The 25592-nt window shown below is 46.4% G+C and overlaps 1 protein-coding gene across 20 annotated transcripts in view; it reads right to left on the bottom strand.

The window, feature by feature from the left end:
* Nucleotides 1-22546, bottom strand: part of LHFPL2 (LHFPL tetraspan subfamily member 2) — a 178926-nt gene extending 156380 nt beyond the window's left edge. For 6 of the 20 annotated variants that reach the window (XR_012130455.1, XR_012130459.1, XR_012130452.1 and 3 more), the window contains exons 1-3: nt 21433-22546; nt 16916-16990; nt 7299-7377 (exon numbers count right to left, since the gene is read on the bottom strand). The gene's annotated coding sequence lies outside the window, so the exon portion shown is untranslated. Of the gene's footprint in view, nt 1-5412; nt 5466-7298; nt 7378-16915; nt 16991-17112; nt 17327-21432 lie in introns of those variants that run through there. The other 14 variants (XR_012130466.1, XR_012130465.1, XR_012130464.1 and 11 more) reach the window with 9 other exon arrangements.
* Between the last annotated feature and the right edge of the window lie 3046 nt (nt 22547-25592).

Below are 25592 nucleotides of genomic sequence, written 5' to 3'. Positions count from 1 at the left end.
TTCAGCTAGAGCTTGCCTCATGAACCACCAGGAAACTGGACATCTGGGGCATATCTCCTGCAGAGAAGCAAAGAGACGTCATACAAGTCAGCATCAGCAGAAGTCAGATGAACCAGTGAAAGGGGCTGTTGAGGAGGAATAGATGTCCAGGAGGAACTCCCCCTGGGGTAGCACAGAAATTCCATATCAAAGTGGTCAGCTGCCAGGGACTCCGGAGGGAGCACGTTCACCTCTAAACATCAAGACCATGTGATGAAGCCTAAAGGTCAATTTAAATTCGGAGACATTCCAACCAGGCAAGGAGGGTGGGAGGATGGGACCAGTGCCGATGGATGAAACCGACCGAGAGACAGTGACAGTTTTTAAAAAATTTAAACAAAATTTCTTGACCTTACAAATTCTGTGGCAACCTCTCCTCTTGAATTAATCTCCTGTAACTATTCTGAATTCTAAAACTCCCTGTAAAGCCAAATTTTTTTTGTGAATTAACCGGGAAGTTAAATAAGGGAGATAAATGAGTGGCTATGCTTTGCCTCACCAGTCTCAAGGCAACAGCGTGGCTCAGTGCTGTGGTTTCTGAGCCCAGCACACTGCCTGCACGACCCGGTTCACCTGGTTGAGGCCACTGACAGCAGGGTAGAGACTGATTTACTGGCTAACATGAGCCCTCCCTCTATGGTCACAGTGCTTAAATGTCTCCTGACCTTCGAGTCACACCTACAGCGTCCTGTACACACACGCACTTCCACGAACAGATTCAAAGTTCTGTAACTCCAAGAAGCATGTCCCTACAAAAAGGAGGCAATCGGGACACAGAAGTAGGGTGGGCTCCCAACTGTTGGATACAGTTCTTGGATAGAAGGGCAATTTCAAGCCAATCTGTTCCCTAGTTGTCTTAATTTCCTCCAGGGAGGGTGGACGATCGGGGTCATCACCTCTCCACAGCGTACCACTCGCAGACCACAACTCAGCAGTCCTGCCTCCCACCCAACCCTCAAGCCTGAGAACGCCTGTGTTCCCCTCAACTTCACTGCCAACTTAAGGAAATCAGCTTAAAATTGCTCAATTTTCTGATCTACATGTAATCATAAGAAAGGCTCAATGATGTAAAAGCTATTTGGTATCACTTCTTTCAGACTTTCAGCCTATAAAAGTACTCAATGGGTGCTGGGCTAGGAGTCAGAAGTCATCTTTATATCATCCCTTCATATCATATTAAGCACCTAATGCAGGCCAGGGACCAAAGGTATGAATGTGAACAAACAAGAAATACAAGGGTCGCCGTCCTCGTGGGGTTTTGGTTAAGTCATTCAGTGCCTTAACTGAAACTGAACGGCCTGGACAAGAAGCTCGTTAAAGTTCCTCCCAGCTTTCCTGTTCTCTACTCTCTACTTTAGTGCCAAGAGGGGACTGAAGCATTCTGGGATGTTCTGCTTCCCTGAACAGATGCTATTTTTACTCCACGTCCATGGAGCTCAGACTGCAGATGTGTGACTTATCTCCATTCTGCCAAGCATAAACGACTCATTTCATCCCAGCGTTTATTAGACTAAGTGGAGCCCTAATCTCGAAGGCCCACTGGCATGCACCTTCCAGTTCCTTGGCACAGAGAGCCTCACGGCACCATTCCTTCCACACAGAAGAAATCTGGTTCCTTCAGATCAAACTACAGAAAAACAGGAGCAGGGCTGCCAAGGCCTCCCCACATGTTGCCTGGCTTTGTTTATTTCTTCTTCATCAACTCACATCATTTCTGACACTGCACTTCAACTTCCCGGACACAGCCAGGGAGAGATGCTTTTAAGAGGCACTGAAGTACAGCCAACTTCTGATTAGCCGGAGTAATGAAGGAAAGAATAGCACATGGCCCAGCCAAGAGGACCCGCTGCCTCTGAGCACTGCAGGCAAAGGTTCTCATACAGGATGTGGAGAAGCATTAATGAAACAAATGACAATCTGCTCCCAGCCCCAAAATTCCCCTCAGATCACATTTCAGGAAAACACCTGGCTAGAATTTTACCTTCTGGAACTTCTAAGGTCACCACATGCACCAAAAGAGAGGAGACATCTATAGTCTCCATTAACAACTCCTATAAAGGGAGAAATATCAGCTACTATATCAAAGGGAGGATAAATTTTTATAAGAGCTTTAAAACTGAAGCTATGATTAAATGCACTTCCCAGTGGTAAAGGAGTTTTTAGCACATCTTAATAGAAGTTTTGTTTTTTCAGAGCTACGTCCGCAAATATCAAGCAGAACTGTGTAAGTAGAGAGGGAGAAGCTGGAGACACAAAAGCAATCAAAAGTTCCTCAATACATCACTTATGACTGTTGAAGAGGGACAAGAGTGCCTGCTGTCCTCCCCTCTCCCCAGCTCCCATCCCGCCTCACCTTGCACTGCCCACCCTGGTCACTTTGCTCCCCTTCAGCAGAAAGGCAAGCTGCCGCGGGGAACAACTGGTGGTGGACACACAGAACTATGCATTCACCACCACTTTTCTCTCCCTTCTCTTGGAAGACTCTTTATCATTCACCTGCTCCTCCTCTTTCCTCTTTCTTCTAATTATGATCACAGAGGACTTAATTTGAAAGTTAGAATCCCAGATTCCACACTTCCCTACAGGGAGATTTTAGGGCAAGTCACAGAACCTCTTCTTCCCCACTTCCCTTCTCTGTAAACAAGGATAGCAATACCTGCCGACCAGCAGTGCTTTTAGGAAACTGCAGATAGGAATACACACTGCGCACAGGAGAGCACTCACGCACAGAGGGCACAGCTCCCACTCCGGCGCTTACTCCCCACCACCTGGCTTAACACTTTCAACCCTGCTCAGCTCAAAGGAACTGGATGCCCATCAGACTCCAAATAAATCAACAGGTGACTGGCATGCCTTCCTCAGAAGTGAAAGACACCGTCCCAACTGTAAATGGGCTCTCTTGTCCACTGGATCACTTCATTCTCAGCATGAATGACATGTTCCCGAGTAACTGGCAAAATGGTATGTTGGGACCTGTAATAACCATTTTAAGTCACTAATTTTCACTCACAGCAGGAGAAACTGTGCCCAGACCACAGGGCCGTGGATGGCTACAGGGCCTCCCCAAGCCCTGCCCTGTGCTGCAGCAATCTAGCTCTAGGTTTCCTGGGAGGGAAGAGGCCGGCCCCTCTGAGGCTGGGCAACACCCCCAGGTGCCATCTCCCCAAGATAAAGATCTCAAAGGGGCTAATGAAGTGATCTCCTCTGCCTTTTATTCCTCAGTAACAACCACAAAATTCGATGAAATGACCCCCTGCTCCTCTAATTTAAGGCTTATTTTATTACCTTTAACCCCAATTCTCTCTCTTTTAAATGGATATGAGACCTGGAAGCCCCAGAAGCCAATGGGATTAGTAACTGCCGGCTCCCTCCTTCAGGCCTGTGCTCCAGAGGGCGCTTCTCCTTCCCCCAGGGTGGGGTCACCATCGTTCAATCTTCATGCTTCACAAGCATCCCCTTTGAACAAGATCAAATGGCTCTCCACCCCTGCCTGGTGCCCTGCTCAAAGGAGCAGCGGCAGCTCCTCACCCAGAGCATTTAATGTCAACTCAGCCAGAAAGGCAAAAGGAGGCGGTCAGTGGGGTTAATTGTCCACCAGGCTGAATGAAACACAGACCCACTCAAGCCAGCACCCTGGGAGAGCTGATCACCCCCATAAACTGTTAAGTGCACTTTTGAACCCAGGAGTAAGGAGAATGAGAACTATTTTCCCCGGCCTGCTGGGCTGCAATGGGAGCTTCAGCTGTTTGTTTTCTTTTTCAGATTGTGACCATAATGGGCAGAAGGACTCCTTTGGAGCAACCCCAGGCAGGCATAGAAAATGCAGGCGAGGGGAGCAGGGGGGCTTGCCCACCAGGAAGTGAAGAGAAGGAGAGATAAGTACCAACAGAACAGGTCTAAAGGGAGCCAACCAAGGCTTCCTCCAGCTTGGAAGAAGGAACCTGAGAGAACAGAAATCCCAAAGCCTCAGAAGCTGCTCAATTTAAGAAATGCTTGATAGGGAAAACACAGAGCATCTACTCTTTGTCATTAAAAAAGACAGTAGAGGAAATTTTCTTGCTGTCTTTTGCCTATTTGGAAAATTTACTTTTATTAACTAGTTACCCGAAGGCCTCCTTCCAACTCAGGTTCATAACCATAAAAAGATGCTAAGACAATCACAATATAGGGAGGTCACAGGGAAGACAGGTAGTGACTCTACAGAACCTTACTCCGCTGATGGACAGTGACTGCAACGGGGTATGTGGGGACTTGATAATATGGACGAATGTTGAAACAATGTCGCTCATGTGAAACCTTCATAAGACTGTATATCAATGATACCTTAATTAAAAAAAAAAAGATGCTAAGAAACAGGCAACAATCATTTCCTAACTGAAAGAGACATGAAAATCATCAAAACACTTCCAATCCTTTAGCAAAGCAAAAGCCAAAGATACCCCACTTAAAACCAACTTCTCTGGGAAGAAGTACTTATAATTTATCTTTCAAATTCACAACAAAACTCCTCTAGTGGGTAAGACAACAAACCACAGCGGACCAGCAACCTGATCCAAGTAAAAAGTGGTTCCTAAATTATGCATTGATTGTGCTCTGGAAATAAAAACAGCAAACTATCCCCAGAGATGTCAATACCTGCGTGCAGCTTTACAATGAAGCTTCAAAGCCTCTTTTGGAGACTTTGCCTCCTAAACAAAGAAAACTTGAAGGCTTCACCTGAAAAAACGAAGACACCTGAACAGGGTTGTGCCATTTATTTTTCCTGTGTATCTGTAAGCAGCTGCAGTCTGAGCTCCCAGACATTTCAACAATAAAGGAAACCACTGGTAGAGACCAGCATGCTAGTAGCACCAGAGTCCCAGACCAGGAGACCAGCTGCTGTGTCCACGAGCTGCCTTTGCTTTGATTGCTCCCAAATGTCTGCCCTTGACACGAAGGGCCCATGCTGTACAGCATCTTTGGATCAAGGCCAGTGGTCCAAATCAGCTACATCCAATACACAAAGGCGCTGATCAGAGTCTACTGTTGAGGCACTACCAGTCACCTCTTTAGGAACAGCTACCAGCACACTGGATGAAGGAATGGAGCCCTATTAGAATTCCAAAACAAAGTTCACAAGCTCTAGGGAAACTGAGGTGCTGTATCACTCCTTAGACTTCCTAATTAGGATAATATGGGATTGTCAAGATTCACTTAGAGAGCTCTGTGAAATGTGCCTCAATGCACAAGTGTGTGTGACAGCCCCTGTGAGAAGGGGAACCAGCTCAGTAACTTGGTGACTTGACCTACCTCATTCTTTTCCTAACCAGCTTAGAACTGTATTGTAAAGAACCTCAATGAGCAGATAATTATTAGTAATTGGTAAGCACTCACCATGTGTCTGGCAGCGTGAGGCCCAGACACAACCATCACCTTGAATCCGGCTTCTGCAGGGATGGTGCAACACAAGTCGGTAATATGTTAAATTCCAAACCTACTAAAAAGCTAAAACCCAGTCATATTTTAACATCTGGACTTTTAAACTGCAACTTATTTTCTAAGTTTATTTTTCAAGCATGATAGACAAACTGAATTCCATGGAGACTGGAAATTCCTGGGCAAAGCTGAAGTCCTCACCCTACCTTAGCCCTAAGAGACTTTCAGAACATGAACAAGGTCAGCTGAGAGTCAAATTTCTTAAACTGCTTTGTCTTTCACTCGAGTCTCCTTTAGGCAACTGTATGTCTGGGGTTCAGCAGCAGGCAAAAGAAACCATGGTTCTGTGGCTGCTCTTCCATGAGACCTGTGGGTGGTACCTCCATAGGCTGTGGAGAGCACATACAGAAACCACAGGATAAACTCTTGCTTAAGTGCTGCACACTCCCAAACAAAGCTACTGGTAAGGCTGAACAATGGGTAGTATTAACACAGAAGCAGAATAAGGAGGAGGAGCAAAAACTGAAGGCCAGATTCTCCTATGGGAAAGTGGTCTTTGGAGAGCTTCCAGGACCACCGCCCGGGTGTCCATGAACTCAGCCACCCAACCCAGTTATTGAAAGGACCCAGGCCGCTTTCTGCCTGCAATGTCCAGGTCACCCACCACTCTGAGGGCTGCTACTACCAACCCACAGGAGGGGCAATGTGTACCTCTCAAAAAATCCAACACACTAAGATGTAGGGAAAACTGAAATACAATGGATTTAAATGTTTTTATTAAAAATGTTTAAACCTAAACGGAGTTTTAAAACAAATGCTAACACCACTCAGAAATATTTTCATTTCCTCTGGGTTGTTCAATGGGAAAGTGTTTTTGCTCCCTGCCTGCCTAGACATTTGGATACATGTTCAATCCCAAGGCTGACCAGGGTACCCAGGGTCCAGTCAACAACCCTCTCTTCCAGGGCAGCCAAGAGGGCTGGCTGCTCGGGGCTGCACGGGATCTCACACAGCACTGTTCCATGACCTAGCATCTCTGACTACTCAAGAGGAAGACAGTGACATAAAAACTTTTTATCCTTTTCAACAAGGGTAAGAATCTAAACACTTATTGACTTAATATACTATGGAAAATTCTCAATTACGGGTGGTGATATGAGCAAACAGCCATGGAATTAATCCAGAAAGGCACTTTACAAATCAAATCATTCATCAGTTTAGGAATACGTTATGATTTTTTGTGGCTGTGTCTTAGTTTAGTTTACTAGGGCATCTTTTTTTCTCAGGCTAACATTTATTCATTTACTCAAAGTCTGTTCCATGCCAGGAGTCATGTTAGGTGGGAGATGGCAGCAAAAGGAACTCACAGCGCAGAGGGAAGAGCTGTGCGCAGACAAGTAAAGCTCCCGGTGGCTAATGCAGCATGTTGTATGAGCAGATTCATTTTGCTGGAAAGTTGAGAAAAAGCTTATGTTCTGATGAGCCTCTCCTTCAGATAGTTTGATAAATAACAAGTGAAATTTGGGCTGAGTCTTAAGTGAGGAAAAAGAATTCTAAAGCACCAACTCAAGTGGAGGGGAGAAGGCAGCCCAGCCCAAGTAAAGAATATTGGGCGATAAGCAGGCCAACAATGCCCAGGAAAAAGCCAGCCGGGCAGACATCTTCACCAAGGAACTCCCAACAGGGGCAGGGGGCCACTTTCCCTTTCTCACAGGAGTTGTTGCCCTACATTTAAGGATTTTCTTTTCAATGAGTGAGAACTTTGGGTGGCTATCAGAATGCATTGTCATAGCCAAAGTTTTCCCATAACCTGCACGAGCAGGCCCTAGGGACCAACCCCTTACCTTTATGAGAAGGTGCTCCTTAGCGAGATGCAAAAACCACAGGTCAGCTGTGAGCCCAAGAGTCTGCTTCTCAGTTTACCTGGAAAATGACAGGAAAGGGCCATTTTTGTTAACTTGGAATAGCTGGTCTTTAAATGGTCCCAGTAGGGAGCTACAGACCACGCCTAGGGCTCCTTGGTCTCAAGAGCAGAAAACCTGGCCAGTGTCACCTGGCCAAGAGGTTGGGTCAAAGAGACCTGGGTGAGAATTCCTGTGTTATCAAACAGTGGCAACTGTAAGCCAGGTACTTAACCTGCCTGGGCCTCGGTTTCCTCCAGTGCAGTATCTATCTCACAGAATGACTATGCCAAGCCTGGAGTCACATGAATGAACATTTGAAGCCCTCTGGGAACTTAAAATCCACAAAGACAGGAAGGAAGCAGGTAGTAATCGGGATCCTGATGCAGCTGGTAAGAGCAGAACTGAAGAAAACACAAGACAAGATGGAGCCTTTACACAGGCCCCAGTGATCCCAGGAGGGTCAAAGGAAGCTGCCCAGGGCAAGTGATGGGTAAGCCAAGGTCTGACAAGCAGGGGGTGGCCAGACTGAGAAGGTAATCAAAGAGCATGCCAGGCAAAGGGACCAGCAGAATGGGATGCCCCAGAAGCAAGAACACAGTGACTTCACAAACAAAAGTGGTTGTTGACCACTGAGGCACTTTAGAGCTCAGGAGGGAGCCTGGCAAGAGAACTGTAGAGACAGGCAATCACAAAGGCCTTGCAGCCACTTAAAATATCTTAAGACAAATGGCAAGCCCACAAAGGGTCTTAGGTAGGAGAGTAGCACGACTCAGAGAGCTTTTTGCAATACGAGAGAAGGGATTGGAAGAAGGCAATAAAAGCCCATTCCAGCTACCCCAAATGCCACATCCCTGGTCTGTTGTGGGGACAAACAAGAAAGATGGTTCAGGATAGAAAGAAAGAGCAAGGCTTCCCTCTGGCACTCCAGTGAACCACTGTTTCTGAATGACATGTTCCTCCAGCATTAGGTGATCCCCCACAGGCAGACACTCCATTATAAGCAAACTCTGTTTGTCTCAACACACCGTTCAGAACGTCCAGGAATGCCTGGGTTTTATAGAAGTTCTCAAAGTGTGGACCCCAGACCAGCAGCATCAGCATCAACTAGGAACGTATTAGAAATGCAAATTCTTAGTGCTTCCCAAACCTAGTGACACAGTCTCTCTGGGGGTGGGGAGCAGCAATGTGTGCTTTAACCAGTCCTTCAGGTGACTCGGATGCCCTGCAAAGGCAGTAAGCAGGGAATGGGGGGCAGTGCCCAACTGAAGGGCAGTGCACAGAGCTAGCCCCAGCCTGTTAACTGGTGATGCCTATTTCTGTTTAAAAGAAAATACACAAAGCTGATTCTGTGGAGGTTTGGCACCATTCCTAGCACTTCATGGGGAGAGAGGGCAGGCCCACCCCTGGGATGGAGACGTGGCACTGAGTGAAGGCTGGAACCACTGCGCCCCATCCTGCAGCCCTTGTTTGTTTCCAGCCAGGCAAAGGGGCCTCCCGCTTCAGGAAAGTGCACGCGTGCATCTCCTTTTAGACAACGTTTCTCCTCCCACCTAGATACAGAAGCTGACCACTTCAGGAAAAAAGCAGTGAAGCCATCCAGAAGGGTCGATGTGGTTTTATCAGAAGTTGAGTTTCTTTCTGGAATATGGAACAAACTGTGGGTTAAGGAGATGCTGAGGCCCAGGTGCCTAAAGGAGTTCATGCTTGGGAAGAGCTCGCTTCAGCTGCGTCTCTTTGAATATCTACCTTCTCTCTATAAAAAAGAAAAAATTATCCCTCCGCCCCCAAAAAAGCATATCTCTGTAAACAGCAGGCAGGCAAATTCTTGCATTCTGGCTTATGTTCCTATTGCTCTTGTTTGCTTTACAAAAGACCCCTTTTGTAAAATGGGGTCCAAAACATAAAAATGGTATTCAGATCAACACCAACTATGGTGAGACACTGCATTTCCTAAACACACTCAGTGCCCAGGCTCTGCCCTTCTTGCCAAAGCCACAGCAAGGGTGGCTGAGCTGCAGCACCTCACACCAGGCCAAGGGACTGTGCGTGGCCCCGGGTGAGGAGGAATGCTGCAGGAATTCCCCACCTTCCCCGTCCCGCACCTGCGTGCACCAGTCCTCCTGCCCCGCCACCTGCCCTGTGTACCGGTGCCCACACCCCACGTGACTGTTCACTCTGCACACCACACCTTGCTAACCACACTGAAGGTGACGGCTGTTCTACTACCTCCCCACCAGACTGTCAGCTCCCTGAGGGGCTTAATAAGTGTAGGTTGAATAAATGACCCAGAACACAAATTTCAGGCCTGGATTCCAACCTCTCACCTTCTCTAGCCCAAACTGGTAAAATGACTTGCCCAAGGACACAGGGCAAGCTAGCAGTCACCCCAGGGAAGCCAGGACAGGTGGTTGTCAATGCTGTCTGGCATTCATGGACTATGTTCCCACCCTCCTGCATACCAGCAAACCATTAAACCCCCTGAAGACAAAGATTTTATTTTTGATAAAATGGCTTCATTTTTGGTGTGTTTTATTTCGAGACCCTGACTGTGAGCATGAAGGAACATCTTGTGAATCTTTGAATTTGGAGCACTAAGCTCAATCTGAGGACAGAGCAGGGATTCTACAGGGAGGGGACTAGAAACAGCTGCAGGTGGGGAGCACATTAGGAAAAGCCCCCCGAGTTCTTGTCCCTGAGTGTCCTTCTGTGAACTGCTGTCGGCTTGGACTCACCCAGGCAGCAGAGGAAAAGAGCAGCTCTCACCCCATCCCCAGGCTGTTCTGAATACACACCCCATCACTCCAGTAGGCTTTGGCTTTGGCAGCAGAATGTCCAAGTCCAGAGGTTCTTTTTGCCACCCAGGGGCTGAGAACTGCTGGGAAATGTAATTACTCTTTGCAGATACAAGACAGAATGCACTGAAGCACACTTTCTAGGTGGCAAGGGCGAACTAGAAGAGTCAAGCTCTCCTCTCAGCGCTGAGAAAAGGCCCCTCAACAGGGGAGGGAAGGTTTGTGCTGCTGGCCAAGTTCACCTGCTAAACAGAAACTAGATCATTTCAAAATTACATAGACTTTAAAGAGGGCAAAGTAATCCCAAGTACACTTATACTGTTTAATCTTGATTTCCATATATAGATCACCTGGCTTTTCATTACAACTAGTCAAGTGGATATGAAATGAGTACATCAGATGGAAGTATGCCAGATGCATCAGGGATCTTAAAGTCCCTCCACCACCACCACACACATACACACACACACACACACACACACACACACACACACACACACACACACACACACACACATATAAGTGAACAAGAGTCAGTTCTGCCCTCCCAGGGACCCTGGGCTCCTCCAGAGCTGCCACGGACACCTGGTCCCTCCAGCTGCCCTCTGTGGCTCTGGGCCCTCCTTTCACAGTACCCACACTGCACCCCATCAAAGCTCACTCTTTATACCTTAATCTTGGCTAGCTGATCTTGGGAAGCATTTTATGAAATTATTCCTGTTATCATCCCCTCCTGAAAGTATCCCCTGCAATCTCATCACACTGACCATTTCCTTCTTTATCTGTTTCATAAATGAGGAATATATTACCTGTCCTATGGATGCATACATGTTGAAAAGAGCCCTGAAGAGAAAGGTTTCATCCAAATTTCTCTAATGATAGAATTTTAGGCACAACAGTAAGTGAATCAATTTTTTTAATAAAACAAGAAGTTTGTTACTCTCACTCAGTAGTCCCTGGGGCTTTGGCGTTTGCTCATACATAATTTGAGAAATACAAGCAATCTTCTGAATTTCAGTGACCATCTCTAACACCACCTCTACAGGCGCTGCAAGCGTACCAGTCATGAAATCACTCGTAATAAAGTTCCAAATAACCACAGACCTCTGGCATGGAGCTGCTGCTAAAGCAAGTTCCGATTGAAAAATAATGGTGTCCAACCTCATCATGCTGATAATTTCCTATGTCATCTGTTTCATAAGCCAGCATTGCCTCTAGGGTGGGGCTGGGATGGCCCCTGTAGAAATGGAGCTTAATGTTGATACAACAATGAAGAAAGCCAATTTCTCAACCTGGATCAGAACCAAACTGGTCTGTGGAGGACAAGGGGTCCTTCTCCATCCACTTAAGATCGGCATTTACTTGAAGGGGAGGTTCGTTTTCCCCAGTGTCTGAACCAAAGCAGGAGACAGAGTGGGAAAAGCCTGCTTCAGGACATTCCTAAGGCTGCCCTGCAGAGACCCAAAGTTCTGTCCAGTATCTCCAAGAAAGTCCCAAAGCACTTAGTAATCAGTGTCTATAAAAGCTTCCTAAAAATAATGGCTTCACAGAACTAACTACTTACACTGTTGACAAAGGACTCTCTGGTTTCGTCCCAACCAAGGTAAGGGCCTCTCTGTAAGTACTGAAAGCATGTGTCAAGATAAAAACTGAAGTGCACGCCAACGGGACAGAAGCCAACTTTTCACAACTTAGTATTCAAGGAGCCAAGGAAAGAGCAGGTAAGAGTGCCCCTCGGATGTGGTATCACAGGTTTCTAAATCAATGTCTCTAAGTTGGTGTTTCGAGAACCTGCATGATCATAAGAACCATACAGAAGCTTCGTTTTAAAAATACATTCCTAGGATCCACTTCAGTCTTACAATGCCAAAACCTCAGGGGAGAGGTCTGAGATTGCATATGCCTAGCCAACACCCCAGCAGAGTGTCAGGCAAGTCAGAAATAATGCTCCAAATGAAACAGTAGGTAACTTTTTTTAAACTTCGTAGTTGCAAACTTCAAAGTTATAGGGCATGTGAGAAAATACAGGTTTAATTGAAGGAAGTGAGAGTCTTCTTTATCTAGTTAAAGTTATAGAATACAGTCAACATGTAATTAAGAAATCAATTTAACTAAAATTTAGCAAAAACAAAACCTCCCCACTATCTTAGCTTAAACCATACCTGACCTGCAACACCCTCATAACCTCCCTGCCCTGAGGTCTAAAGGGAATCGGCTGCTCCTGAGGACTATTACAGCCGGAGTGGAAGAGATAGGGCTGAGGGCCTCGGTCGCATCCCAGCAGAGGCCAGCCCTAAGCAGCAGGCAACCAGTTTAAGTCAGACTCCACAGGTGCCTCCTGGTAGCCCGTACAGGTTTCAGCTTCCAGCTGACTAGTTCATAGCCTTATTCATGTCCCAGCTTATAGGAGGCCTGGATCCTCAAAGTGTGGTACTCAGAACCAGCAGCAACATCATAGGGGCCTTGCTAGAAATGCAGAACCCCAGGCCACACCCAGGCCTGCTGAATCAGAAGCTGCATTTTCACAAGATTCCTGGTAGTTCTTGTGCACATTCAAGTCCAAGAAGCCCTGCTTTCAAGGGGGGTGAGGGCCAGTGTGAGACTTTCATTCCCAGCAGCCGAACACCCAGGTGGTCAGCCCACCCACTTACGCTCCGGATTCTCAGAGGCCTTTTTCCCCTCACAGTCTTGTCAGTCTTGGTTTGTCCTGGGGTCAAATCACCATCAGGAGAGCCCAACTTTTAGGAGTTAAAAAGCAGCAGTAAGTACCAATGATCTTTTACATTCTCATCTGGCTCTTAAATCTGCCTCCTTTAGAAGGAAGGAATATGGACCCCAGGACCATAAATCAATAGACAATCCAAAGTCAAACAATACCGTGGAAGGCTGGCTCTCTGGGATCCAGCACAATGTTAATGAGGTCAAGGTCACGGGCATGATTAGCTTCCTCTCTGTTTTGACACAGACTCCAACCCTCTGCCCTCTGGCCAACTACAAAGGCAGACAAACCCTTGCTTACTAAGAGGACTCAGGAGAATGGCAAGGGGAGGCTGAACAGAGCAGCACCAGTGAACAAGTCAGAGAACCTGATGACGGAGGAGCGGAGTGTATCAAGGGACAACACACAGCCCAGGGGGATGGCTGACATGACTGATGGCCAGGTCAGAACTTACAATTACCTGGGTAGGCTGAACAACATGCCAGAATGAGAAACCTGAAATTTCACAGGAAGAAATGGAAAGTCCCATGGTCAAGATTTTAAAAATCAAATACACATATATAAGCTAGAGGAAATCTAACTTGATGGCTTAAAATGTTTCAATTTTTTTAAAAACATGCAAGTTTCTTAGCAGCAAGTATGCTGCTAAGAAAGCTAGCATACTCTTAGTGTCCATGAGTCTAGTCTCCAGGCCAAGGGGGCAGCGGCTCCTCCGCAGCACAGCTGATTACCGTCCAGAATATGCCCACACAGGTGAATACACAGCCTGCCACACTTCCCCATCACCACCACTACCTGGATTTTTCTCATGCAGTGTGGCCTCTTTGCCTAGCTACAGCTTTTTGGCACTGGATTATAGTTTAAACGTTCCCCACATTCAGCTTAGCTCCCTTTCATGCTGCCCTTTTTTTACTAATTGAGAAAAGAACCACAGACCTAACATAAACTGGAAAAAACATATCAACAGACGAGACCACGTAATCATGCCCATACCGAAAGGCCTCAGATCAAAAACGACCTCCAGTCCCCTGTCTAAACCAGCCCACTATGCTCTGCAGCACAGCACAAACACAGGCACAGCAGTAATCAGGTGGGTAAATCATGAGCTTCCTCTACAGAACCCTGGAAGGACTACAGTAAGAACGAGCAAATGACAGAGTATCTGTTTAAACATATTTCTCCATGTAGAATCATCTGGGAATGGACAGTCTGCCATGAACAGTCTGCCATTTTTAAGAAATGGATGTGATTTTAGATTGTTTTTAAAGTTATGAACCATGTTTTTCTTAAGTGTATATTTAACATACAAATGGTAGTCATTTAAAACAAAAAAGACGGCTTACTGGCAAGTTTGTAGTTCCCAGACTCTCCAGTCTATTATTTTTAATTTCAGAAAGTCTGATCTCTATAGACAAGAGAAAAATGTTAAACAGTTTTAAGAGGTTAATTTGTCCTGAATGAGTGTATGCCATACACCACTTAGCTGAAGATTAAAAGAGGCTACTGCCTATGCAGTTACAGCCATCCTTAAACACTGGCTAACTGACTCTAAACTGGAAAACAACATATGAAATTCAGCCCAACTGCAGCCTCCCCCAGGAGAAAGGAAGCTTGAACTCCAGGTGCCCTTGATAACAAGCTCAGTGTGGAAAGAAAGAAAATACTGAACAATAGAATCAGTAGAGGAAAAAGAGCCCCTCTAATTTCCCGGGCATGGGGGGAGGCCGGAATATTTAAGATCTCACTGCTGGTTCCGGTTGTTTAATACTGACACCATTTTAAAAAAGAAAGAAATCAAACATATCAGTGTAGTATATAGTTAATTCAGCACTGCTTATCAAGCAGATTTATTCAATACTTTGTATCAATCAGAAAGATATACACACCCAAGTGAAACATCTCTCAAATCCCACTTACAATGTTCATGAAACAAAACACAATCAAGGTAAGGAGTGGGTTCCTCCTATTGCTCAGAGGAAGCTGATTGCCTCTGGCTTTGGGTCACAGCACCTGAGGCCTGGCTGCACTCTCCATCCTTCCAGTATTGTAACTATATTTACAACAAATAGGAATTTCAGTTCTTTTTAAAGACAGAGACCTGCTTTATAATGGCTGCACCACACATGTAAGACATAGTGTTGTGCCCGAAATTGCCGATACAGCTTTATATATACACACACACAGTTCACCAATTGTTTTGTTCTGATTTTAAAAGTAACATGTGACTTATAGAAGATCGGAAAAAACATAAAATAGTCACCCATAATCCTGCTAGTCCAAGTTAAACAGTAAAAATTTGAGCCTATATCCTTCCAGTTTTCCTTTCCATGGCACCCTAGTTAAGCAGGTAAGGAAGGGGGAAGGAAGGCGTTCCCACTGGCCACACAGACAGATGATGCATTAGTAATCCCCACTGGCCTCACCCGAAGTCCCCAGCAGGAGTGTGTAACAGCGGCACACAAATCAAACAGCATGCCTACAATTCAACAAGCATTCATTGGGGTCTACCTGGCACACTTCACTCTTCTATGAATGAGTGAAATTCAAGTTAATAGTAACAGCACTTGAGGGGCATGTGGTATCTTAAAAAAAAAAAAGGTGGATAAGCCTGTCCCTCATGGACATGACCCCAAAAGTGAGTTCTCCTAGTGCAAGTTCCCAAGGTGCCTGCAGATCCCAGTGCCTGCTGAGCCTTCTTCCTTGGTGCGCAGAGAGGCCAAGAGAGCCTGACCACCACGCTAAGGTGGGAAAATGAGTGTGTGGAGAGGGGGTATGGAGCCTGTGAAGATAAAGACCTGGGAACCACAAATGCATGAAGCTGCCCACCAGCACTCCAGGGGTCCCTGCAAGTCTGTGCACTTTAAGGATGAGAGACAGTCAACCCACAGCGGAGAGTTCTTAGTTTCAGACAGGGAGTGCTTTGAAATGCCATGTATTTACTGTTTTAACACCCTGGCTTTATACATCAATCAGCATGGGCTGCAAATCTTAAATGTACTACCCTTATGCAGCCAAAAGTCAGGCAACCTGGCTATAATTCACTGAAATATTCTCTGTCCATAAAGATGGGACAAGGAAAGAGCTGCCTTTCTGCTAGTGTCACTTCAGGAAGTATTAAACATTATTTGTTATGAACCTGCTGAAACCCTCAATAGTCTTCATTCAAATACTATAACTGGGCACAAAGTTCAGTACCTACTTTATTAGAAACCATGTGAAGAGTTTTAAAATTCTGGTTTTGAAGCTAATTAGGTTGAAATCTTTTTTAAGTAGTCTATAACAGCAATTGTGAAGAAATATGATCTTAAAACAAAAATCAGAATGAACCCAGAGGAGGGAAAGTCAAAATACACTGAGGGAGGTTCTCCTTTCTTATCTCCCAAGTCTCAAAATCATTGTTAGTTGTTTCTCTTGAACTAGCTGATGGCATTACAGTTAAACTAAGAAAACATGCAGATAACGTACTTCTTTGACTCTGTTAGTGTTTTGTGGATGCACATAAAACTAATTTATATTCTCTACAAGTGAAGGTCATCTTACATTTTCTTAAATGCAATATAGATGCTGTATTAGTCAGCTCAGGCTGCTGTAACAAAATAGACTGGGTGATGTGAACAAAAGACGTTGTTTCTCACTGTTCTGGAGGCTGGAAGACTAAGATCAAGGTACAGTCCGACTCGGCTCCTAAACTCTTTACTTTTTCTGGCTTGCAGATGTCTACCTTCTCTTTCTGGTAGAGAGGGCTCTGGTCTCTTCCTATTCTTACGACACTAATCTCATCAAGGGGACTATACGCTCATGACTCATCTAAACCTAATTACCTTCCAAAGGTCCCATCTCCAAATACCATCACCCTGGGGATTAGGCCTTCAACATATGAATTTTAAGGAGAACACAAACATTCTGTACATAACTTGTATGTGTGTTTGGGAGAGGGATGTCAATTTTATCAATTATACATCCCAGCTATTAAATATGTTCAGAGCCATTCCATGGACATTCCTCTCAACTATCTCAGTTTAAAATAACAAACAAGCAGATCTCACCAAGTCTGCAAAATAACACCAGGAAGAGTCTGTTCATGTAAGGCCAACGCCAGAGGCTTGATTATTCCATTAAGCCTGTCAAAAGGGTGAAAGAGAAAAATTCAGTACAATGACATACATTACACTCACCATGAGCACTTTCAGTAAACCTTGACAGATGAGACAACCACTTGCCGCTACTGTAGAAATAACTTCACCTTTCATCTCCAGCTTCAGACTTCTCTTCCTGCCCATGTGTCCAACTCCATGTTGGGCATCTTTCCCTGGAAGGCTCACAGTTCAGTTTTGGAGTCAACTGAACTCATTACTTCTTGCCCTCTCTCCAAACTGGAGTTCCCCACAGCACTCAGCAAATGGCACCACGACCCACACCAGTCACCATGGACTCTGTCTTGCTAAGTGCCCACTCCTAGGAGATGATCAAATAGGGTCAGTCTCTCCCCCATATCCCTCACCAAGTCCCGCGATTCCTGCACTCATCTCCCAGCTCACCTTCTGTCCCTGACCATGGTCTCCTTGTCACCTAGTCTACATTTTGGCCACTGAGTTCTTTCAAAGCACAACATGATCACGTCATTCAGCTGCTGCAAATTCTCCAAATTCTACACAGATTTCTAGATGAAGTTCAGACAGCCCAACCCAGCACCCAAGACCCTACACCCGCAGGTACTTCCCTGCATGACCTTATCTCTCATCCAACCAACCACTGCCAGAACCCGGACTACCTTAGACCTTTGCAAGCCTTCTAGATGCCAAGCAGATGCATTATTTTTGCATCATGTATTATTGTAATTTTTAAAGTAACAGAAAAAAGAAAAACCTTAAAGGTTCCTGAGGAACCAACTACCCACTCTTTCCCTTTTCGGTCACACCTTCTAAAGCAAGAGACAGTCAAGTGTTTTCAAGTGTCAGAGCAGATTCTTCTCTGGACACAATCTGGGTTTTATTAGCTGATGACCAGATCTGACCTTTGACTCCTTCTTTACCTTTCTAAAGCTGAGAAGTCTCACCTCCGAGAAAAACCATTTGTTTTCATGGCACGTTGGCTGGTCGTTCCACTCAACCACTACTCAAACTGGACACATGCTTTTATAAAGCACAGAAATAAATAGGCCCCCTTTCTCCCTTATCCCTACAGAGGACCTATAGGCCTGGCTGCCCCTGCCACCACCTGCGGCCAAATCACTTCCCTCCCTTTGGGTCCTTGTGAAGGGAAGCCCAGCCAGCCTCTGCTTTCCCAGCAGGGTTCTTTTAGGGAGCTTCTGGGGCTTACAGAGGTCCTTCGCACACAGAGTCTACCCCTCCAGAATGCGTGCTCTGTGAGAGGAGAGGCCTGCTCTGGGCTCTTCCGTGTTACCAGAGGCCATAACAGAGCCCGGCCCATAGGAGAGGCTCCACTGGTATTTGCTGAATGACAGGATAAAAGAATGGATGAATGAGCAAACAGGCATTCCTTTTAAATTAGAAAAGCAATATACAGCATAGTTTCCCAGCTCAAGAAAGCCTTTTGTTAACTTTGCTCTTAGGTACAACTTTAGTAAAAACTGGGCAATGTATCATTAACCCCAAGACATAAAGTTGCCTTTTGAAATAAATTTCAGAGATTAGACATTGACTTACTGTTTGTATCTTTCTAAGAGCAATAAGAACTAAGTAAAACTCTGCTTTTAGGATTCCCAAGAGAGGCACTCACCTTGTCCACCACTAAAATTTTCTTTTTTTCTCAAACAAAATTTGGATATTTACTTTGGTGGGACGAGGAGCCTGAAAACCTTCCATCACAAGAGGGCAGTGAGGCCTGGAATTCCAAACCACACCTGTGCTCCAGCCAGAAGATCCACACACAGCCACCACTACATTCCCCAGCACCAGAGTCCCAGAAAAGGCCGACCACAATGGGCCGATAGGATGCAGCCTGCAAGTTCTAGAAAGATCAGGTTGTTCTGGGTATGAGCTGCCAGGGGCTTAGGAACAGCCTCAATTTAGGGTCTGCCTTAAACAGCAGTGGCTCCTTTAAAATCAGGTATCTTTTTTTGCATTCCAGCTCTTTGAATGGCACTTTTTCCTGAATATTTAAAATACTTGACAACCATCATTAATATTTTCTGAGCATTTAGCTTCGGGCACTACCCTAAGGTCTACAAAAAAAGCAATCCTAGTTAATCTTCAAGGTGATTCTTCGACTTGAACTGTTACCACCATCATTTTCCAGATACAAAAACCAAGACACAGAGAAATTAAATAAATTGTCCCAGGTTCTTTTATTAAGTGGCACCTCTGAAACTCAATAGCCCCAATTTGGGTGTCCTATTTTGTCAATTTTTTGCAATAAAGAAGTTGAGTAGCTGTACACAATACTCATTAAAAAGAAACTGTTGAACGAACGCAGCAGCAGACTCACAGACTCAGATAAAGGACTAACGGTGACCAAAGGGAAAGAGTTGGGGAGTATGGGTGGGGAGGGATGGAGAAGGGGATTAAGGGCATTATAATTAGCACTCACAATATAGGTAGGTCCCGCGGCACAAAGACAAGTAATGACTGTATAGATCTTACTAGCTGATGGACAGTGACCTGTAATGGTGGCGGGGGGGTTCTTGATAATATGGGTGAATGTTGAAACCACAATGTTGTTCATATGAAACCTTCATATGATTGTATATCAATGACACTTTAATAAAAATATAAAAAATAAAAAGAAATTGTTGCTTTTGTACATACTGATTTTTATCTTCTCCTACTATGGGCTTCTCTTGCCTTTGCCCAGTTACATGCAGTGAAATCTCTTTAATTAAATCAGTCCACACATCTCTGTAGGCAGGTGCCATCAATTCTGAGTCCATCTACGTGGGTGAACAGCAGACATTACCTTTTCCAGAAGGCATCGCTTTGTCTCATCCGCAAAGACCCTTTTGCCTTCCTATAGACAAATTACTAGTTCACGTATCACGACTCAAATTATATTCGAGAACATTCATTTACAGTGTAATTATTCTTCCTAATTGTTCTGTTCTGAAGACAAATTACTCCCTCTACCATCCTTGTCATCTCCCGCAACACACAATGTCTTCTGGCTGCTTGTAGCGCCATTTGCAAACCACAACCCACACCACCTGCTGTGTGTGTGGCCGGTTAGGAAAAATAACCATAATACAGTGTTTTAACTGGTTTAACTTCAAGACCCTCAAATATTATTTATTTCGTCAGAATCAAATTTCTGACAGATTAATAACAAGCCTATCAGAATATATGACAGCAAAAGATACAAGAATCTGGGATTTATTTTTCTCAATCTTCGTAACACTGAATCTCCCCACTAGCAGATGTTCCTATGTCTTCAATTTGAAAAGGAAAAGTCATTTTTTAAAGCGGACCAGTAGGAATGAATCAGGAATGCCCAGGAAAAAGCAACACCAAAAAAAAATTAGCGTCACTCAGGTGACTGGGTAAAGGCAAAGCAAGGAGTAGGTGATAACCTCCCTTCACGCTCGGTTCCTCAGGGTTGACGAGGCTGTAACTGCTCCCCTCCCCCTCCCACCCACACCTCTCCTCCCTCTGCCTCCAACACGCGCGGGTCTATAGGGGCCGCTTTGCAGTTTCAAACAAGAGTTCCACTTCTTACACGTGGGTCACGGATGGTAACTTACGTGCACGCACACGGTCACATCAGACAAAACGGGAAATACAGGAAATGGCCCGAGTGGGAGTGAGGATGGGGGTGGGAGATAAGACCTCGTCTTTATTCCCATTTACTCCAACTGAAACAGCTCATGAACTTTCCTAAACCCAAGACCTCCCTGAAATAAGAAAAGCAGAACGGGATTGAAGAAAATCCTTCTGCTTTTCTGAGTTCAAAAAACACTGGGCCGCTGAATTAAAGGGGAAAACAAAGCAAAACTTTATGCCTAAACATACAGAAATACACAGCCTCCCCCAGCCTTCACCCCATCCCTTGGGCTCAACCCACCCATTCCCAGACGAGGTCTTCCCCACTCCACGCCCACCTTCTCCAGCCCGCACCCCAAATCACTGCGCTGCCCACAAATATGCAGCCCAGATCGAAGAAGCAGCTGACGTCTGTGGCCGCCGTGACCCATACGCCACGGAGCAGGCCCCGCGGGGACGACACGGGGCGGCCCCCGGGCGCGATACCAGGCGCGCCGAGCACGGCGGCCAACTGCGCCCAGGACTCGCGCGCCGCGGTGCCCGCCGTCGCCGCCGCGGCGGGGTTGCTGGGCTTGCGCAGGCTTCCCAGAAAATCGCTGTTCCAGGCACAGTTTTTCCACTAGTGCGGCCGCAGCAGAGAAAGCGGAGCACCAGTTCCCTCCCATTCCCAGCGTCCAACACCCGGCCGGGTCCGGGGCCAGTCCGCAGCGAAGTTCCCGCGCCGGCCGCGCACGCAGCACGGGCTCGGCCGGCCGCGACGGCCCCGCCTGTACCCGCGGGCTGCCCCGGCCCCCACCTGGCCGGCGGCGGGCTCTCCCTCCCGCAGCGCGCGCGGCTGGCCGCCCACTCACCGGGCCCCTCTCGGCGTCTCCGGCTCGAGCCCGCAGCCTCCCCACGCCGGGGCTTTCCGTTACGCCTCCTCGCAGCCACCGCGCTCTCGCCCCGCCGGCCGCTCGGGGAAGGAGCGGGAGGGAGGAGGGAGGAGGGAGGCGGCGGCGGCGAGCGGAGGGGGCGCGGCGGAGGGAGAGGGTCCCGGCTGGGGGAGGAGGCGAGGCGGGCCAGCGAGAGCGCCGACCTCGGCCGCCGCCGCCGGGGCTAGCAGGGAGGGAGGAGGAGGAGGAGGGGCGGGGGCGGAGAAAGAAAGGGGCCGCCGAGCCTCCCTGCCCAGGACCCGGCCCCGCGCCGCTGCCCAGTCACCATCGCCGCCTCGTCCCGCTCCCGCGCCCGGCGTCGGGGGGAGGGGTCGGGGCCCGGGGCTGTCCCCGCGCGGGGCGGGGCGGGGGCGGCGGCGGGCGGACAAGGCCCGGCCTCCCGGGGGGGAGTGTCCAGCTGGGCCCTGGAGGGCGCCGGCGAAAGGGGATCCCCGGGGAAGAGGGGCGGAGGCCCGGGGGCTTGGGAGCCCGACCCTGCGGCCGCCGGGGGACAGCGGCGCCATCCGGAACCCTGCAAGGGTCCCCGGGGCCGCGCCGGCGAACCTCCCGGGGCAGTTTCGAGAAACTGCCTCCGGAGCGCCCACCGCCCTGCCGCGGAGGCGAGCAGCAGCGAAGTCGGAGTCGGGGTGATAGGCCGGACGCCTTGGGCGGAGAGCGTCTCGGAGCGTCCGGCACAGCTCCCCAGGCCGCCCGAGCGGGAGGAATGTCCGTCCGGTGGCCCCGCGGAATCCAAAGCGGGGTTTGGATTGACCGCCCCCCGCCCATCTCCCGGCGAGGAGGCTCTGGGCATAAGTGGCGTGAGTTTCCTTGCCCTGTCTGCAGGTGAATAACAGTGCTAACCGACACATAGAATATTCGTAGAAAGATAGCTTCTTGAAACATCCTCCCCTGCACTCAAAGTAAGGTTGCAGTATGAATTTCAAAGGCTCTGTAGACAACAGTCTGAAAAGGCATCACTGTCCAGAGAGGAGACTTATTAACTCCCCGCCATTGATCCAGGGTGGGAGCAAGGAACTGAGTTAAACGGCCACGAATTAAGGTAACAGTATTCCTTGCAATTTAAAAAACGCGACGGGCACTTGGCCAAACACATCCTTCTTGTCACCCTCCTCCACCCCCACCCCCGTCAAACTGGCTCCTGCCCCCAGCTTCTCAGCCTCTTGTCTGGGACAACCGTGTCCACTAGTCGTGTCAACTCAGACCCTAACAGTCAATTTGGGGCCTCGCTCCTCCACTGCCATTAGCTGCTCCCACTGATTCTTTGCTTGTATTTTCAGTTAACGTGCCCTTACCAAGCCTAACATGCCACCCTCTTGTTTCTTGCGGTTTCAGGACTTCATAGTTTTAGTGGCCGCCTTTCACGTTCCCTTTTTGTACTGGCGTCCATCTAGCCGGGCCTACAGCTTCTAAAACACTGCTGGAGGCAAGCCACCTCCTGTTCTAGAACCTCCCAGAGGCACTTCACCACAGAAAATTCTGGATTACTTAAAAACTCTTTTACTCAAAAACATTCACCTACCCATTTCTCAGAGCCTAGCCTTCTCCTGACCCAGGGCTCCTCCCTTCTGCCCAGAAGGTTCCATACTGTATCCACATGGGAATATTGCTGATGTTCTTGCCAGAACTGCAATGCTCCCTTTCATCTTCTCCCACAGCGAAGTCCCATTTATCTTCATAGAAAATGAAGTTGGTAATGCAACATTTCTTCTATAAAAGGATGTGTGCAGTTCTTCCCATTCTGTGAAATCATCCACTGTAAATAACAAAGTTTATGGTGAAAGTTGGGTTAGGAACAAATGATTCAAATCTGTGTGACACTGCAACCACAGCACTAACAAAAACAGTAACCCTTCCAAAAAACATATTAGCAGAGTTCATGAGCCATGTTAAATTCCTAATAAATATTACAGTAAATAAATATGTAGGACTTCACCTTCATAAAAAGATGGAGGTAGCTGATGAAGAGATTGGAAGGAGAGTTGTTTGAGGCTGCTGAGTTAGGAAGATAAGCACAACGTACAAATAAGAGTTGAATTTCTGCCTCCTAGTAAACCCTTCCAAGTTAGACCTCATGGCCAAACCACCCAAAGAGAATGAACATAGCGTAAATGGGCATCAGGCGTAGCATGACGTGTTCTCTACAACTCAGATTTAGCTGTGTTCTGCTTGCAGCTACTGTTCATTGGTGATGCAAAATGTGTGATGCAAACAATTGCATGTGAACCAACACAACCATTCTATTTAACTAATATCGTTTCCACTTACCAATTTCTACTGATCAATCACAAATGAGTGGGCATATCACTCAATTCTCTAAACATTATATTCCACCTACTGTAACTGCATTAACATGGTTAGACATTTTTCATGTGTGATTTATATTACTTATGCTCTGGTTACAGAAACTTGCTGGTAGCAGAGTAGACTATATTTAGACTATACTTAATCTGTGCTTAGGAAGTAGACTATACTTCATTCCACACATCTACTGAGTAGTTACTGTATTCCAGGGACTGGTTCAAGCACTGGGGATGCATCTGTGAACAAAGAGAAACACAAAAGTGTCTGCCCTCATGGACTGTGGGTCCTTGAACATGGCATCTCAGAAAGCACTGTATTAGCGGGTGGTAGTACATGTTCCATGTGTATGCAACTTGAATATACCTCATGTACATTTTAATTTCTTTGTGGGCTAGAGTTGAGCCTTATGTTGTTTCTTTCGCAATGTCGGACACATAAATACATTCTGGGACATATAAATTAGGGAGTTTACATCCATTTACACTTTGTGTTATGGAATTCACAGAAGAATCACCTAGGAAATCTAAAAGTAAAGTTTCTCTGAACCATATTTGTTGCTGTTTGGGCTAAAATCAAAGGAAGTACTCCCAGACAGGATAATTGAAATCTGAAGAGTAGTTAAATTACACTTAAAAAGAAGCAAGAAATTAGGGATTGGAAGGGGAGAGCTAAGGAAGTACCTACTAAATTCTCTGGACAGGTAAGCCTGGACAAAGGGTAACAGGAACTTTGGGATATTGTGAATGTTCTTTCTATCATATGCTTCAGCCAAATGTTCAAGAAACACTCACTGTGAGATAAGTGAGGAGGAAATTATAAGAAATTAAAGGGTACCTGCAAAGTCTGGTCAAATGACAAGGAGGCCTTGGAAGAAAATAATTATGAGCCACTGGATAGCATAAGGTAAAATTATAGCAGTGCCAGGCTAACATGTTGTGATTCTGAATTTACCTGCCTGGGCATATCATTCAATTCTCTGAACATTTTATTCCACCTACTGTAACTGCATTAACTGGGTTAGACATTTTTCAAGTGTGAATACTTGGTATCTTATTTTGAGTGTGAATCTGCTTGGAATATAAATAAAATATGCACTTATAACAGACACATTTGATATACTTTGATGATTGCCAGCATGCTGAATATTGATTAACTTTAAAGTTGTCTATTCATCTTCATAAAAACCTACCTCTCAAATCTCCCCTGCCCCACCGCCATTTTGAGAGATTGATGTTTCCTAAAACTGTGATTATAGAATTTCAGAGCTAGATACAAATTGGAAGTCAATGTCTTCTGAAGATCACATAAAAAATTAAACAGTGTAAGATGAGGAGCTCTTTTATGGAAGTAACCTAAATGTCCATCAGTAGATGAATGGATAAAGAAGATGTGGTACATATACACAACAGAATATTACTCAGCCATAAGAAAAAACAGATCCTACCATTCACAACAACATGGATGGAGCTAGAGGATATTATGCTCAGTGAAATAAGCCAAGCCGAGAAAGACAAGTACCAAATGATTTCACTCATATGTGGAGTATAAGAACAAAGGAAAACTGAAGGAACAAAACAGCAGTAGAATCACAGAACCCAAGAATGGATTAACAGTTACGACAGGGAAAGGGACTGGGGAGGATGGGTGGGAAGGGAGGGATAAGGGTGGGGAAAAAAAAAGAGGGCACTATGATTAGCATGTATAGTACGTGGGGGGCACAGGGAGGGCTGTGCAACACAGAGAAGACAAGTGGTGATTTTACAGCCTCTTACTACACA

This window comes from Manis javanica, chromosome 1 (genome assembly GCF_040802235.1).
Source record: "Manis javanica isolate MJ-LG chromosome 1, MJ_LKY, whole genome shotgun sequence".
Taxonomy (NCBI): Eukaryota; Metazoa; Chordata; class Mammalia; order Pholidota; family Manidae; genus Manis; species Manis javanica.
This window is presented reverse-complemented; position numbering and strand designations above follow the sequence as displayed.